This window comes from Pleurodeles waltl, chromosome 11 (genome assembly GCF_031143425.1).
Source record: "Pleurodeles waltl isolate 20211129_DDA chromosome 11, aPleWal1.hap1.20221129, whole genome shotgun sequence".
Classification (NCBI taxonomy): domain Eukaryota; kingdom Metazoa; phylum Chordata; class Amphibia; order Caudata; family Salamandridae; genus Pleurodeles; species Pleurodeles waltl.
The window spans coordinates 966,821,283-966,838,613 of record NC_090450.1 but is presented as its reverse complement, the minus strand read 5'-3'; positions in this window follow the sequence as shown (position 1 = coordinate 966,838,613).

Genomic DNA, 17,331 nt, shown 5'->3' with positions numbered 1-17,331 from the left:
CCATTCGTGGTTCGCATTCCACTTCTAGAGTACATGGTTTGTGTTGCCCCTATCCCTATGTGCCCCCATTGCATTCTATTGTGACTATACATTGTTTGCACTGTTTTCTATTGCTATTACTGTATATTTTGGTATTGTGTACATATATCTTGTGTATATTTGCTATCCTCATACTGAGGGTACTCACTGAGATACTTTGGCATATTGTCATAAAAATAAAGTACCTTTATTTTTAGTATATCTGTGTATTGTGTTTTCTTATGATATTGTGCATATGACACTAGTGGTACTGTAGAAGCTTCACTCGTCTCCTAGTTCAGCCTAAGCTGCTCTGCTAAGCTACCTTTTCTATCAGCCTAAGCTGCTAGACACCCCTCTACACTAATAAGGGATACCTGGGCCTGGTGCAAGTTATAAGTACCTCTTGGTACCCACTACAAGCCAGTCCAGCCTCCTACAGCATGCCCATCAGGGCTTCTGTTACCCAGATGTGTCAGTTCTGCTGGAATCCTCCTCTCTTAAAATAAACACAACTACTCATCATCAGGCCCACTCTGCCTTTCTGGGGTATATCTCACATGGTATGAGGCAAGTAAGCCTGTCAGATATGAAGTCATCCCAAACCATTTTTTTCTTGGAGTAACTTGAATGGGGGAGAACTTTGTGATGTAATTCTTTGCTGTACTATAACTTATTTGACTTCAATCTTCCAAGGAGGAATCTGACATTTGTGGCCAGAAGACCTACCATTTATTTAACACATTTTCTCATTTTTATTTTTAAAACATTGACTTGTTTTACTTAGCTACATGTACAGTATTTTTAACGAAGCTTTTTAAAGAGCTGTGCATCACCTCAGTCACTTCGGAGCACTGTAGTGATACAATCAACTGCATGGTATGAGGTGGTGGATGCCAAATCCAGTCAGTGACACGTGAGCCACAAGCCGATATTCTCCATCAGTGGCACCCATTAGCTTGAAGATTTTAGATTTCAGCCATTTCCTGAAGTTCCTGGACAAAGGGAGCTTTATGACACAGGTCTTTTCATTTTCAAGGCCTCCCAGGTCCGCAGAAATTTGTATGCATAGAGTTTTTAAGTCTATAAGTGGCCTTATTTATTAATAATGAGGCAGCTCACATGACCATTCTACTGGATGGTGCCAGATGCCAGAGCTGTTGTTTTTGTTTTCCACAGAGTTTTTTTAATACTCACAATTAGGTGCTCTTGACACCTGGCAAAAATGGAAGAATCCAGCGTGGCCCAGCATTTGGTTTTTAACCTAGGTCATGCAAAAAGATCTAGCAGGCCTATCAAACCCCTTTAGTTTGGTTACACCCTTAAACTTATGCTAAGAGCATTTCATAATCTCAGGCCCTGGCCTCCTAGGATTATGCCTCTATATTATATCCTTTTGAAGGCTGTATGAGTAATTACATGTGCATTTGTAGATCGTCTGACATGGTAGGTGCATAGAGGGGTGATAGTTATTACTACTTTCCTATCAGTTTACTTCAGCAGGCCTGGTAGAAGGTGCAAAGAACTTTGAACTTGATCACAGAAAACACTGGGTGATTGAATGGGGTCTGGAAATTGTTAAACCGGTCAGCCTTTGGGTGGTCTTCCCTACTTCACTCCTCCTATTTTTTCAAGTCTAGTTTTTGCTGGCCTTAGGACTCTGTACACTTCACCACTGCTAACTACTGCTAAAGTCCTTATGCTTTATTCCTAAACATGGCAGAATTGGCTTATACTCAACTGGCACATTTAATTTATTTGTACATCCCTAGTAAAGTGGTACCCCATGTCCCCAGGGCCTGTAAATTACATGCTACTAGTAGGCCTGCAGCACTTACTTAGCCCTGTAAAACATGTCCCATGCCTGCCATTGCAGCCTAGTGGCAGTTTTAAACTGCAATTTCAATCTGAAAAACTAAACCTTTTGCCAGGCCTAAACCTTCATTTTTAATACATATGTGCCACCATTAGGGTAGGCCCTGAACAGCCCAGAAGGCAGGGTGCTGCCTCTTTAAAATGTTGGACATGTACTTTAAAACTTTACATGTCCTAGTAGTGAAAATCTCCTAAATTAGTTTTCACTACTGTAGTGCCTACATCCCCACAGGATAACATTGGGTTACCTTATTACATGTAGTAAGTGATAACTTTCAATTGGGAGCAGGTAGAGAGGTCAAGTTTGTATGTAAATAATTGTAGTTAAAATAACTTTTTAATTATAAAATAGGATTTTTAGTCATAATTCTGAAAATGCCAGTTTTTTAAAGTTGGCATTTTCTTGGCCCTAACCATTTGGTGCCTGAAGCCTGTTCTTGGGTAACATGACTGGGAATAGCTGGTAGTTGGTCTTTGTGTATTGCTCCTGGACAGTGAGTAAAAGGGAAGATAGATGTAGGCAGGATAGGCCACTCTGACAACTAGGGGGAGGAGCTGTCACTCACCGCACTCGCACACCAGAAAGGCTCTACCTGAGCACGCCCACAAAAGGTTTGTCGCTAGTGTTTTGTGTCCTCAGACAAGCTGGGGTCAGGGCAGGGAGAAAGGGGATGCCTGACACTTCATGGGAGTGGAAGCCTCTAGAAACTTCTCCTAGTTCAAAGTGGGCACCAGGTATCAATATTGGACTTCCAACCTTAATCTGGACTTGCAGAAGACTCAGAAGTGACTGCGGTGCTGCACTGCTGCAAGAAGGATTGTTACTCTGTTGTGCTGCCCTGCTGCTCTCCTGCCTGAGTGAGAAGGACTTGACCTGCACTACCAGAGTGACTCCAAGGGATAGTCTGCTGGCCTCCTGATTAGAAACCTCAGGGAAAGAACATGCTTCCCCTATCTTGAAGCCAGAACATGCACTCTGCCAGTTGTGAGTCCTGTTCTCTCAAGTGGCACCACCCCAGTCCTGGTTCCTAGGAAGTGGGCCTGAAGTGGGCCTGAATGTGCCTTGCCAGCCCAACTATTTCCCCAGCAGGACCTACCCAGTGTGACACACTGCCTCTCAGAGACTGCATCAGACTAACTGCGTGACACGTTGCCTCCTAAAAACTTCCCCTCTGAACTGCTATATGATGCAAACCCGACTCAGGACTTTGCATTGCACCCCTCAGCCTCATTGGAGGCGCAGCTGTGCAACACATCCTCAATGCAGGTTTTCACATTCCAAGCCCCTTGTTGAGAGCAGCCTCGATGATGATGCAGGACTCCACATCACAAACCCTGCAGCTACTCTGTATCCAGCCAGTGTGTGACTCATCCTTGATACAGAACTTGGATTTGCATCGCAAAGCCCTCCTTACCGATGAAGCAGGACTTTGCCTCGCTGCTTCGTAGCTTCGCGAAACATCGCTGTGCAATGCATCTCCACATCAGGAACTCCCATCAATGTCCCTTTTGATGATGAAGAAGGACCTCACAACACAGCCTACAGCTCCTCAGAACTGCCGTTGTGCAACATATCTCCAGTACATATTTTGATTGGGCAGAAGATGTGTGCTTCCACAAAAAAGTGCATGACATCCACACAGCTGTGATCAGTTTGCTTGTTTATCCAGCTGAATGAGCTTGACATTTCAGGGGTACACATGACATTGTAATGCTATTAAAGTGTCTTAGATAACTAGATTTATGGTAATTTTGTCTGGCAGCAGCATAGTTGGGAAGAGGGCAACGATTGACCTACATAGATGTTTAGGTCTAGTTTGACAGTCATTTGACCTTTTAACCTACACCAGTATTATTCTACTGTCCTTTGGTTCCACACAAATACTTATGCAGTTCCATGCTATTTACTTTACACTATCCTACACCATTCCTTTAAAGCCAAACCTATTGACATTGCTTGTTTTTTTTAAGGCATAGGTAGATTAAGTGATTTGCCTAGAATCTCAGGATGTTGAGCTGATGCCAAGTCTCAAACCTGGTTCCCCATTTCTAAAGTTGGCAGGGCCTGGCCGCTAATCTGTGGAAATTTTCCTTTTGTAATGTGCATTACAAGGATGTAAATCCTTGCATGAATCCACAATTTATATTGATCTGTATGTACCTACAGCAACCTCAAAAAGGATCAGCAGTTGATGTATGGTCTGCTCCAATTGGCTGCCAGTAGCCAATCACAATACTCTTAAGACATAGCCCTATTCTGACTGGTTGAAAGGGTCGCAATGGTTAAAATCCTTGTGCACAGCCGCCCACACTTCCCAGGAACGCCCCTTTCAGTCTAGAGAGATAAGAAAACTGTCAATTCAATGTCAGGACCAAAGGCGAGGATTATGCATAATCTTTCTTCACTTTTATTTAACAGTAGGTTCAAAGTTCAACAAAACAAACTACAATACCCATGGAACCCATCCCCATGGTAACCAATGTCCAACACACTGCCATCCGACTGTCCATATAAATATCCCATGACGATGACGTTCTTCCTCTTTCTTCACTGCTCTCTGATTCAGATAAGTCCTCTTCTCTGTTTCTGAGTTCTAGAGTTGGAAGGCTATTGTCATTTTTGATCGTTTATTTACTGCTAGACATTGAAATTCCTTGTATTTGACCGCGCGCGTGCTGTTGTGTGTCGTTGCATAGCAACGAGACGCGTGGTAGGCTTTTCTTTGGCCCGAGCGCGGTCTGCTTTTAATCTCGGTCGGGTCCACCAGAGGGCGCTCTTTCACGCGCTCTGGTATTCCCGAGCGTTTGCGCTCGAGCGCCTTTGAAAACGCTTTTGGGTCTAAAGTGAGTTCCCTGCTCACTTTTTGACCCTTCCAACCCCCGCAGTTTAGTGCCATTCTTTATCGCGTGGTTCGCGTGTCGAGGCCTCTTTGCCTCGGAAGCACTTTTCTTCTAGACAGGAGCGTAGGGGGGCTGCCCTGTGAGTTTAAAGGGTGTTTTTCCTGTCTTTCATCCCCTCTGTTTCCCCATGCAGACATCTCAGGAGCATGAGAATTTCCCCACCCTGTCCTCGGGGAGGGTTCCTCTCAGCGGAACCTGGCCCGTGAGGTGGACCTCCTTTTGACGCAGGCCATCAGCAGGGCCCTGGGCCCTTTAAAAGATAGCGTGGCCAGGTTATCAGAGCATGTGTTCAAGGGGACAGGCGTGTCTGGGGTGATGGAGACTGACCCGCAGGGAGGGGCAGTCCCCAAGAAATGTCGCAAGCATGTCGCGGGGCATCTGGGAGGCTTTGGTATTCTAGCTGAAGCCTTCCGTAAGAGTGCGCGCACGCTAAGGCGCCCACCCTTCCGGGAGGGTTTTGAACCCGGAGAGTCCTGTGAAGTGGTTCACACCAGATCGGACCCGGATAAGGGTTCCCCCAAGCGGGTCGTGGGGGACACAGACGGGGATTCTTCCTCTGAGGAGGACCAAGAAGCGGGGCGTCCTTGGCGCCCGTCTTCTATCCTGTCAGACCCACCCGGAGCTGAAGACTCCGATTCAGAGATGTTCCAACCGGAGGATTTATATCATCCTCGTTCCTCTGAGTGGCACCCGGACAAAAAGGTGGCAGATTATGTGGCCAGCAAAATCCGCCATTCACTTGAGAAAGAGGTTCGGGCTAGATTGCGGGGGGAATGCCCTCGCACTACTCTACTAGATAGAGTAGCGGCAACCCCAGAGTTGGACCCAAAAATGTGTACTTTCTTTGGGAAGTACGTCAAAGATCCTAGGAAGGGCATTGACCGTTCCTGGAAGGGGTGCCAGGATAAGTTATTGGATGTCTTGGGCCGCCTCACACAGATAATCTAACTTGCCGAACAGGTTAAGCCGACCAATTCTCCCATGCCCACAGATATTGTGGCTGGGTGGGCCCAGCGGGTGGTCTGCTTGTTAGGGAACGCTAACTGCGCCCTCTCGGCAGAGAGGAGAAGATCCCTCCTTATAAAAATCAACCCTAAGTTAGGAGAACTCTCCAACTCAGAGGCTGGGGCGGTGACCCAGGGGAACTTGTTTGGTGATCCTTTTATAAAGGAATTGAGCAAGTTTGTTCTTATCTTTTCTACGCTCGACAAGGCTCAAAGTTCCATCAAGAAAATCTTCCCGGGGAAGGTTTTTGGCGGGGCCAGACAAGCTGGGGCCGCTCCTCCAGCCGTGCGTTTCAGCAAGGCCCCAGTCCCTACCCACCGCGAAACAATGGATGGAAAGAAGGCCGGCAGGGTGCCTTCTTCCCCAATTGGGGTAGAGGGAAGGCCAGAAGGGCCGCCCGTGGTGGAGCTAATGCCCCTGGAGGCGCTAACGGTGAGTGTTACCCTTTCTTCCCCTCGCATTCTCGGAGGGAGGCTGCGGTTCTTTGCGCACAAGTGGGCCACCCTAAAGTCAGACGCTTGGGTGCTGCAGACGGTGTCGGGTTTTCACATAGAGTTCCTGGGGACTCCGGTTCAGGATTCCCCTCCACAGCCCTTAGTCTTTTCAGACTCAGACTCGGCATTGATAGACGCAGAGGTCCAGGGGCTTCTTCAGAAGGAAGCGATTTGCCCTGCGACTATTCACCCTAGCGGTTTCGTGAGCAATCTTTTCCTCGTAGAGAAGAAGGACAAAGGCTTCAGACCTCTCATCAATCTGAAGTCCTTCAACGATTGGGTGGTCTATTGCCACTTCAAAATGGAGGGCATCCACATGCTCAGGGATCTCCTGTTGCTCGGGGATTGGATGGTCCGTCTGGACCTCAAGGACGCCTATCTCACGGTCCCAATCTTCTGCCCTCACCACCGGTTCCTGCAGTTCATATGGAGGGATCAGGTGTTCGAATTTTCGTCCCTGCCGTTCGGCCTGTCGTCAGCACCGTGGTGCTTCACAAAGTTACTCAAACCAGTAGTGGAGTACCTGCGGTCTCAGGGGATTGGTCTGATTATTTATCTCAACGACATCCTCCTGATGGACCAGTCATGCACTCGGCTGATATCCAACGTGAAAATAACTATTCAGCTTCTGCAGGACCTGGGGTTTGTGCTAAACTCTCAGAAGTCGGAACTGCTTCCCTCGCAGTCCATGACCTTTCTGGGGTTCCTCATGGACTCCAAGGCGGCCTCCCTCAGTCTCTAGGGCTCGAAGATTACAAAAATAAAAAAGGAGCTGTCCAAAGTCTTGAGACGGGACAGTAGCTCCCTGCGGCAGTTGGCCAGAGTGGTGGGACTCCTCTCATCCTCGACTCAGGACATCTTCCCTGGACCACTCCATTACAGGGCCCTTCAGCGCCTCAAGGCTCACCACCTGCGATGGGGCCTCTCTTACTCGGAGCTGGTAGCTCTTCCCCAGGAGGCACGGTCGGAGATCCAGTGGTGGCTGTATCATCTGGAGGCGTGGAACAGCAGGGCGATCTTCGGGGCCTCACCGGATCTTGTCATAGAGTCAGATGCCAGTCGTTACAGCTGGGGAGCTCGTTGTGGGGACGTCTCTTTCGTGGGACGCAGGACCCAACGGGAACTCAGCCTCCACATCAACTGCCTGGAACTCCTAGCGGGTTCTTTCACGATCAGATCTCTGACGCGGGACAAGGTCTCTTGTTGCATCCTTCTGAGAATGGACAACGTCTCGGCGGTACAATACATCAACCGCTTGGGGTGGACCCCCTCGAAGGCTCTAGCGGAGTTGGCAAAGGACTTCTGGAACTTTTGCCTACAACACCAAATTTCGGTGACAGCGGAATATCTTCCGGGATCCCAGAACGCTCTGGCGGACTGGAACTCCAGATATCTGGAGGATCCCAGCGCCTGGCGCCTGGCGCCTGGACAGAGCAGTGTTCCTAGCTCTTCTGGATCGGTGGGTTCCTTGTGCGGTGGATCTCTTTGCGTCCAAATGGAACGCTCAGTTACCACAATACTTCAGCTGGTGCCCGGACCCCGGGGCGGCGGCAGTGGGTGCTTTTCTTCAGGACTGGGGTCGGGATCAGAATTATGCATTTCCCCCTTTCCTCCTGATCCTGAGAGTGACAGCTCAGATTCTTCGCCAGGGGGCGACAGTGATCCTAATCACCCCGCTTTGGTGGTCTCAGGTATGGTTCCCATCTCTTCTGGAGCTCTCCTGCGATCTTCCAATTCACCTTCCGGTCCGCCTGAACATATTGCTAAATCCAGAGGGACAGGCTCATCTGCTGGTCCTTCAGGGTCATCTCTCGCTGGTAGCTTGGAGGATTTCTGGGATCGTTGGACGGACCACAGACTTTCATAGGAGGCTGAGAGATTCATCAGACAGTCATGGGCTCCTAGTGCCTGCAAGAGGTACAGATCGGCCTGGAACTGCTGGGCTCGTTGGTGTGTGGGAAGGCACATCGATCCCATGGGGCCCAGATTACCAATGTCTTAAATTTCTTAGCCGATACAGCGGCTTCCAGCCAGTCCCATAGTTCAATAACTCGTTCCGATCCGCAATTTCTGCGGGTCATCCCCAAATTAATAATTGCCCAGTAGGGGAACACCTGTGGGTATGCAAACTCCTGAAAGGCATTAGAATGACCGGACCTCCTGAACCCAGATATTCCTCCCTGTGGGATGTTAACCAGGTTTTGCGTTTTTTGTCCTCTTGGCCGGATAATCAGTGCCTTTCACAAAAGCAGTTAACAGCTAAATTGGCGACCTTGCTGTGCCTCATTTCGTGTAAACGAGTTTCAGATGTCCGGGCTCTTGATATTTCGGCTAGGGTTTTTTTCTCCAGAAGGAGTGACCTTCACGATTTCTCGACGTACAAAGTGTAGTACCAGGTCGGTAACCTATCCCGCTTTTGAACATACTCCCAAATTGTGCGTGGTCAGGTGTCTAAAGACATATGAAGATGTGACGGCGGAACTCCGACCACCGGGGGAGAGGCAATTGCTCATTTCGATCAAGAAACCTTTCGAGCGGTCTCCTCCCCCTCCATTGCCCGGTGGGTCAAATGGACTTTATCGGAAGCGGGCATCAGCGTCCAGGTCTTTGGAGCTCACTCCACTCGGGGTGCTATGGCATCTAAAACAGTCCAGTTAGGTGGTAGACTGGAGGACATTATGAATGCGGCCGACTGGTCATCAGAGTCGACTTTTAAAAAGTTTTATTTTAAACTGATCCATGAAGCCGCTTCACTAGTGGTAAGTAAGCTTTGAACATGCATAATCCTCGCCTCCGGTCCTGACATAGAATGAGAAATTTCCTAGCTATCGAGAAGGAAAGTTTCAAATCTATTAAGGAAACAGAGGCGAGGATTATTCCACCCGCCATTGCAGGCATGGCGCCCGCCCAGAATGAATTTACCGGATTGGGAGGTGGTATTTTCAGATTTCTTGACCTGAAACTGTGATTGGTAGCATTGTATGTTATCTAGGCGATCTATGATAATGCAAGCATTGTATTTTATGTTATGTGTGGGAGTGGGATCTCCGATGTTGGTTAATTTACTTGCTATTCTTGGAGGTAGGAATGCTTATCTCTTTGTTCACATTTGTTCTTAGGAGCGGATCCTACGACTACTTAGCGACGATTCAGCCTCAGTTCGCAGTGAAGTCGAGGAAGAACGTCATCGTCATGGGATATTTATATGGACAGTCGGATGGCAGTGTGATTGGACATTGGTTACCATGGGGATGGGTCCCATGGGTATTGTAGTTTGTTTTGTTGAACTTTGAACCTGCTGTTAAATAAAAGTGAAGAAAGATTATGCATAATCCTCGCCTCCGTGTCCTTAATAGAATTTAAACTTTCCTTCTTGATAGCTAGGAAATTTCTCATTATTGAGATTTGCCTGGGGAAAGGATATGCATGCTTTTTTTTGTCCCGGTATAGCGTTGGAGAAGAAGTGACGTATTTCTCCTGATCTGCTTATAATTAATCTTTTCACCGAAGCCGACCTGCAACCAGGGCCTAATTTAAGAAACATTTCTAAGTACATGTTGATGTCTCATGGGGTGCGGCCTTGTGTAATGTATTAAAAGTGGGTATTACACCTGTGCAGTGAGGTCAAGTTGCGCTTAATTGTAGGTAATTAGAGAGGCCATCTTTGCACCACCCTCGGGCTGCTTTCCAACTGTCTGACTCTTTTGAAAGTATGGATGGCCAGGCTAGCCTATTTTAGTGTTCCTGGTTTTCAATAAATATGCTTGAAAACAAAAGCTTTATTATATCTGGAGAAAAGGGCATGCCATTTCACTTACAGCAATCCTTCAATTATGAGGAAATGCTGCCTATGGGAATTGATTTAGGGGTTCCAGGGCAATAAGGCATTTAGGCCCAAATTTAAGGAAGCCTTGTGCCATCTAACGCCACATTAGCGTACTTTTTCTGACACTAATTGCCATAAATGCCGCACTACACCTACAAAGTGGCGCAATACATGCATTGCCGTACTTTGTGACCCTTTGCAGCACATTATGTATGCGTCATATACAATGTATGCAAAGGGGGAGTTCCAGCGCAAGGAGTCCCGCAAAAATGGTGCAATTAAATGTACGAGATTTAATTGCCCCATTTTTGGCGTCATTTTTAGCACCTGCTGAAAGCAGGCGTTAAAGCGATGCACCCTTTGGAATCAATCGGCCTCCTTGCACTTTGCTCCACTAGCGTCAGAATTCTTGACGCAAGTGGAGCAAAGCGCCACAATAGCATCAACATTTTTGACGATATTGTTGCTAATACCGGCATGGTGCACTGTTTCCTAAATACGGTGCATACATAGTGGCATTAGGAGGGTGCAAGAGAAAATGCGCTTCACAGTTTGACTTTGCCTGTGTGAGACTAATGTAACTGAGAGAAAGAAATGAGATCTGATCGACCATGATTCCCCTGAGGAGTCCTCTATGTAATGCCCAGTTGCCACAATCATCCTCGCTCATGAGTGGAGATGCGAAGCTGCTAGTTGGCCGGAAAACCGGGATTAGGCCAACAGGTGTCCAATGGTGTGGGATTGCACTCAGTACCCCACAATAAAGGTGATTCTGCCGCCCAAATAGAGTAGTCTCATGAGGAATATGAGAACCTACGCGACAAAGCCATATACTAAAAAAGTGGAATGTGAAAGGTAGTCCCCCACCCAAGAAAGTGAGATCAGTAGAGGGGAGCTGGAGGAACTAGGAATCCCAAGAGGTAAGTACCAGGGTGCCCCCCCCCAGCGATCAGGAGAGAAGAGGTAAGTACCCGGCTTTCCTCAAAACTAACAGGAGGATTTTGGAAAAGGACTGTTCAAGACTCAGACAAGACTGGAAGAAACCAAAGGTGCATCCTGATAAAAAATGACCTGCAAAATAAGAGGACCAAGTCCTGTTTGAGTTGGAGTGTCTAGCTGTGGCAGGAGTCACTACCCACCCTTCTGTGGATGCAGGACCAGGTTGACGGTGGAAGAAGAAAGTGAGCAGTGCAGCACAGGAGCAGAAGAGGTGTTCCAGGAGTGAAGCAGAAGATCTCCCAAGTCGGTGGTCGTACTGCAGTCTCTCAGTGGTGCTGGAGAACTACCATCAAGCCTTGGCAAATGCAAAAGTCAGAAAACAAGGTTTTGCAAGACTGAAGTCTGCAGCAGCACTGATTGTGCCACCCTCAAGGGCTATGCATCCAGATACACCCAGCACTGCCATAGCAGACAGAATGTCCTGGTGCAAACCTAAAATACAAACTCGACATGGCACACTGTCTGTGTGCCCTGACCACCCTACACTGCATATTCTATGGGTAAGTCACCCCTCTAGCAGGCCTTCCAGCCCTAAGGCAGGGTGCACCATACTATGGGCCTGATTACAACTTTGGAGGAGGAGTTAATCCGTCCCAAATGTGATGGATATACCACCAGCCGTATTACGAGTTCCATAGGATATAATGGACTCGTAATACGGCTGGTGGTAAATCCGTCACTTTACCGTCACTTTTGGGACGGATTAACACCTCCTCCAAAGTTGTAATCAGGCCCTATATGTGAGGGCATAATCACATGAGCAATATGCCCCCACTGTGTCCTTGCCAAACCTGGGACCTAGTAAGTGAACAGAGCAGCGGTTTTAATATATGTGCTGGACATTGGCCAATACGAGTTTCCCAGCTACATAATGGCTACTCTGAACCCTGGGTCGTTTGGTATCAAACAACTCAGAATAGTAAATCCAAACTGGTCCCAGTACTGGATTCCCCTAAAACGCCCACTAAATTCAGTATTTAGTGGGCTTCCCTAGACCAAGACTTTAGATTCAAAAAGGACTCCAAGAAGAAAAGAAGACCAGCACCAAAGAACCTGACAGGACGAGAACAGGGGACCTGCTGCACCAGAAGAGGCGCCAAGACCCCTGCTTGCTGCAACAGAGTCAAGACAATCGCCACTGCGGAGGAGCTGATCACTGGACTGACCCCAAGAAACCCAGGCTTCAAGGATCACCCCAGATCTCCTTCCTGAGTGGAGGCACCACGCAAGAAAAGCAAAGAAACTGCAAAGAACCAAGAAACCAGTGAGGATCACTTCACTGAATCGCCGATATCTCCATGACCAGGAGTCCCAGCCAGACCTGATGAAACACAGACGACTGCCTGTAAGTGCCCCCAAACTGTACCAAGTTGGGTGGCGCTGCGACCCTCAGTGGCCGAGATAGAGCAATACCCTAGGTCCTGGTCAACTGACAGCGGACCAAGTGAAAACCAGCTCCCCCTGAGCTGAAAAAGGATCGGAAGGAAGCCCCAGTCGAGGGACTTCAGGAACACCCCTGAACTCTGACCCGAGTGCCTCCGTTGTCCTATAAGTGGCCCTCAAAGAGACTCACCTCCAGCTCCGGGGGACTCCGTTGTGCACAGCCTCCAAGACCTCCAAAAAGCCCTGCACCTGGCTGCCTTTGGCCTTGCATCGCCGGGTCTGCTGTGTGCCCGGGTCCACAACCCCTTGTGATCTCGACAGCCCAAGCGGACCCCCAAGCACCACTTTGAATTTGCAATCCAGCTCACTTTTCCTCGTGGCTCATCCAGGTGGCCCTTTGCCTGTTCCAAGAACCTTTCCAACGCTGCTCCCGCCGGAACCGGGAGCCGCCCGAGGCTCTCCAGCTGGCACGAGATGCCCACTGACGACTGCGACCACCCAGCAAAAGTAGACAGGTAACCCAACTGGTTACGTAATCACGCAGAGAAAGACTAACTTTATTAAAACTTCAAAAATTCATAACATAAAAAGTACTTAATGTATTCTAAAGATGTTGGTCTTAAAAGTTATATAAAAGTCTGAAGTATTTTTATGCATTCTGGTCTCGAGTTATTCATTGAGTGTGTGTGGTGCATTATTGGATTTGTGAGTACTGCACATCTCCTGGATTAGCCTAAATGCTTGACCACCTACCTTAAAAATTAGAGCATTAGGTGGTCAGAATTTTACCCCTGAAAACGACATGTGGTTGCCCGGATCCTCTGTGTAGTGTCCTTGGTTTTGTACACTAGATAGAGGACCAGCCTCCAACACTCTCTGATAAAGGCCACAAAACCATCAGTGTCTTACCCAGTATCCAAGGCACAGTCTGACTGCAGAACTGCAAAAGGATTCTGTCCCTGATACAACACCTCCTCCACTGCATGTGCAGGCTCCCTATCCTCCTGCACGGTGAAGAGGCGGCTCCTGGTCCCCCTACTTCTCCTCTGCTGCTGTTAGAGTGTCAGCTAGTTGTCAGCACCCCGATCATCTAAGCGGGCCCCCCCATACCCTTAGCATGGAGCCAAGTCCAGGCATCCTCAAGATTTAAGAAGAATTAATGACTTTGCAGGATAAAACCGAGCATATTTCAGGCCCAGATCTCAGAGCATTGTTTGATCCCAGTGTAGGAAGTGCGTAGGCACTACATCTCCATAATGAAATCTGGGTATGCAATTGTACTATTGTCCTCAAAGCGCCAAGGGCCTTCATCTGAAACAGCTGCAAGAAAAGGCCACTGTCCCTATAGTTAAGACATCTGGTGGTTACAGGTCTTGAATAGGCACCCAGTGGAAGCGGCCTTCCCGGCAGTCGATGCACCAGCTCCACAGAGAAGAATTTAGGCCCCTTGACCTCCAATACAATGGACATCAACCAACGTTCGAGAAAGAATTTCATGCTCATGTCCTCTGAGTGCTCCAGAAAGCCCAGGAAGTGGACATTGTTAGACCTTGAGCGATCTTCTGGATATTCCCCTCGTCAGTGGAGATTTCTGTGCCATGTGTCACATTGTGGTCAAGGAGGATTTAGCTTCATCCACATGATACACCAGATTCCTATGGTCCTCACGGAGCAAGCTCACATCCAAAGAAACCTCATCTAGCTAGGACCCCAGCATGGTTTCAGTGTCTGGGATTGGATGTAGAATTTTCTCAAAGTGGGAAGAGTGACTGTAAGAGTGGCCTCAAGATGATCCAGAGTACCAGTGCCACGATCAGGAGGAGCCACAGACCTGAAACCTACATCGCATATGGGGCAAGGTTCCTGGAGGATTTAGGTTTCACCTTAATAGCTACAGCACCACCAGTAAGCACCTTGGGGAGGGCTAGCCAGTCTGTCAGTGCCCCTGATTCACCCATGAGGGTTGTGACCCATGGATCGCAACACTTTTCCAAATCAGTGGGCATCAGCTGCCCGGCCACCACTTATGGCCCAAGGGGAGTGCTGGAGGTTCCTCATCCACCCCCTGAGACACTGCAGGTAGTTTTGCCACAATGAAAAAGGGGGTAAGGGCAAGGGTCCACAGGATACAGGGGCATATTTATACTCTGTTTGCACCAAATTAGCGTCATTTTTTTAAACTATAATTATGTGCAAAACTAACTCCATATTTATACTTTGGTGTTAGACCCATCTAGCGCCAAATTTATGGAGTTAAAGTCATTTTTTGGAAGTGGAGACCTACCTTGCCTCAATGAGATGTAAGGTAGGCGTTCCTATGTAAAAAAATTACTCTATGGCCTTAACGCCATATTTAAGGGCATATTTATACTTTGGGGCATATTTATACTCTGTTTGCACCGAATTCGCGTCATTCTTTTTACTCTGTTTCGGTGCAAAACTAACTCCATATTTATACTTTGGTGCTAGACCCTGGCGGGTTTCCCTGCCAGGGAAAGGCTTGCAGAAGGGGTGCCCTGGGGCTCCCCTGGGGGCCCCTGCACTGCACATGCACTTGGCATGGGCAGTGCAGGGGCCCCTGTGCAGTGCCCCATCACGCAGGTCACTGCCCGATTTACGGGCAGTGATCTGCATGACAGGGGCAGCTGCACCTGCCACACAGAGGCATTGCCGGCGGCTCCATGTGGAGCTGCCGGCAATGTCCCAGCCAGGCATTCTGCTGGGCCGGCGGGCGGAAACAATGTTTCCGCCGGCCGGCCCAGCAGAATGTTTATTATACGGCCGGCGGGATCCCGGGGGGCTGGCGGTCTATAGAAAGAGTGAGGGCCAATGTACCTAATGGAGGAGCGTATCCCCACTGTACCAGCACTTGCCCTCACAGCAGAGACAAGCGCCAAGCCCCAGCTCACAATTCCGTTAGTGTGGTGACTCCATCCTCTGCAGGGCAAACAACAATGAAGTTGGGCCTTCAGGCCAATCTGCAGGGCCCGAGTCACCTCTGGGCCTGCCACCGAGGGTAAGTCAGGCATTCCCCTTTCAAAGCGGACCACAACTGGTGCAGGCCACAAGGCAGAAGCCAGCCAATGACACCACGGGTCCTTGGTGCCCACCGCTCGGTCCCCCACAGGCTACTGTCTCTCCCGGTGTTGAGCAGGCTGTTACAGCATTTGGAGCTCCCTCCTGCAGCACAGCCCTGCAGTATCCCCTTGACTGAGGGCCTCACAGTTGTAACGGGTGAGGGCTCCAGGTTGCGCATCAGTCAATGGAGCCGCAAGCCCCCACCACTCACGCTGCCGACCTCCTTCACACCACTGGACCTCTGGGCCCCTGTGGAGTACTCTTGATGCCAGGATCTGGTTTATCGCCACATCCACACCCGGAGCGATCCCATTACAGCCTGGTGGCTGTTGATCCCACCTCGGGCCCAGGTCTTCTCCACAGCCAGCTATGGCTGCAACTAGACGAAAGAGGGTGCATCTATTTGTCAGGATCACTTTGGGGAGTGTTCATCCTCACAGCAGGGGTTGCCCTAGTCACGACCCAGAGAATGATGAAGGATATCACTTTGGCCGAGGCCGGAACTCTGTAGAACACGTCGTAGTGGCTGCCATCTTGGTTACGCCCACTGAAACATCTTATTGTTACACAAAATAGACTTTGCCAGCCCAGAACGTTTTATTTGTGTTCCTGTGCCAATTTGGATGCTGATTTCCACTAGGTAAAGGGGTGATTTATAGTTTGGCAGACAGCATACTCCATTGCAGCTGCAATGGAGTATCCAGTCTGTGAAACTGATGGTCTGCCTGTCCTACTTAGGGTCAGAAGGACCACCAACTTGCCATCAGTGTAGCCCTTATTGTCTTCATTGATGGAAAGATTCTCTTGCTGGCCCAATGGAGTAGGGGCGATCAGAGCAAGGATGTTACAATGCACACCCTAATGTCCATTTGTTTTGATCTTTCACTGAAGAAATGATTCTGTATGACCTCTCCCACTTTCCACTGGCATGAAGATCCCCTTCTAACCTTCAGTCTCTCTGCTTGACTTTTACAGCACAATCTGATGCCCTTTCCAATCATTTGCATTCTAAGAAATTGTGTTCATCTGAATAACAACAAAAAATTAACACACAGCTGCCAACCTTCTAGAAATTCGTAGAAATCACTTACATGCTGATGAGAAAAAATGTCGTCAGCATTTAAATTAAGTACTGGAAAATTATTCACGTAAGCTTGATTATCACATTGCAGATCATAATATTATTAACTATGTCAGTCATAGTAATCACATGCATTCAGCATTTTACTAATTCTACGTCACCACCTTTAATTGATTTATAGGCACAAGTAACTCACGCAAGGAAATGCCCAGAATAGAAAAAACACATTATCCATAACACACCCATGTGAGTGTAGATGATTAGGCCTAATTATGTTAGTGTAGATGATTAGGCCTAATTAGGTTACCATATCTCAGTCCCTCCAGAACACCTGAGGTTGTGATAAGTCGGAAACGTTGAATAAAGTATCAGCATGTGCTAAATACTAAATTATGGACCAAGGGCTGAGTCTGTGCTCCTAGCTTAATTTGTGCAGGTGGCTGCAGGTGGGGAGGGACCATTACTCATGTTTGGGGGCCAGGAATTATTTTTTTATCTGACTTGATGGCATGTGGAAGAAAGCCATAAAAGGGGAACAACAGAAAGAGAATTATAAGAAAACAGTGACAAAAGGAGAAGTCAGGGATGACTAAAAAGATGCAAGAGTGAGATAAAGAGACAGGAAGTGTAAGGTGGTGGAAGAAAGACGCATGAGGTGGAATCAAGAATAG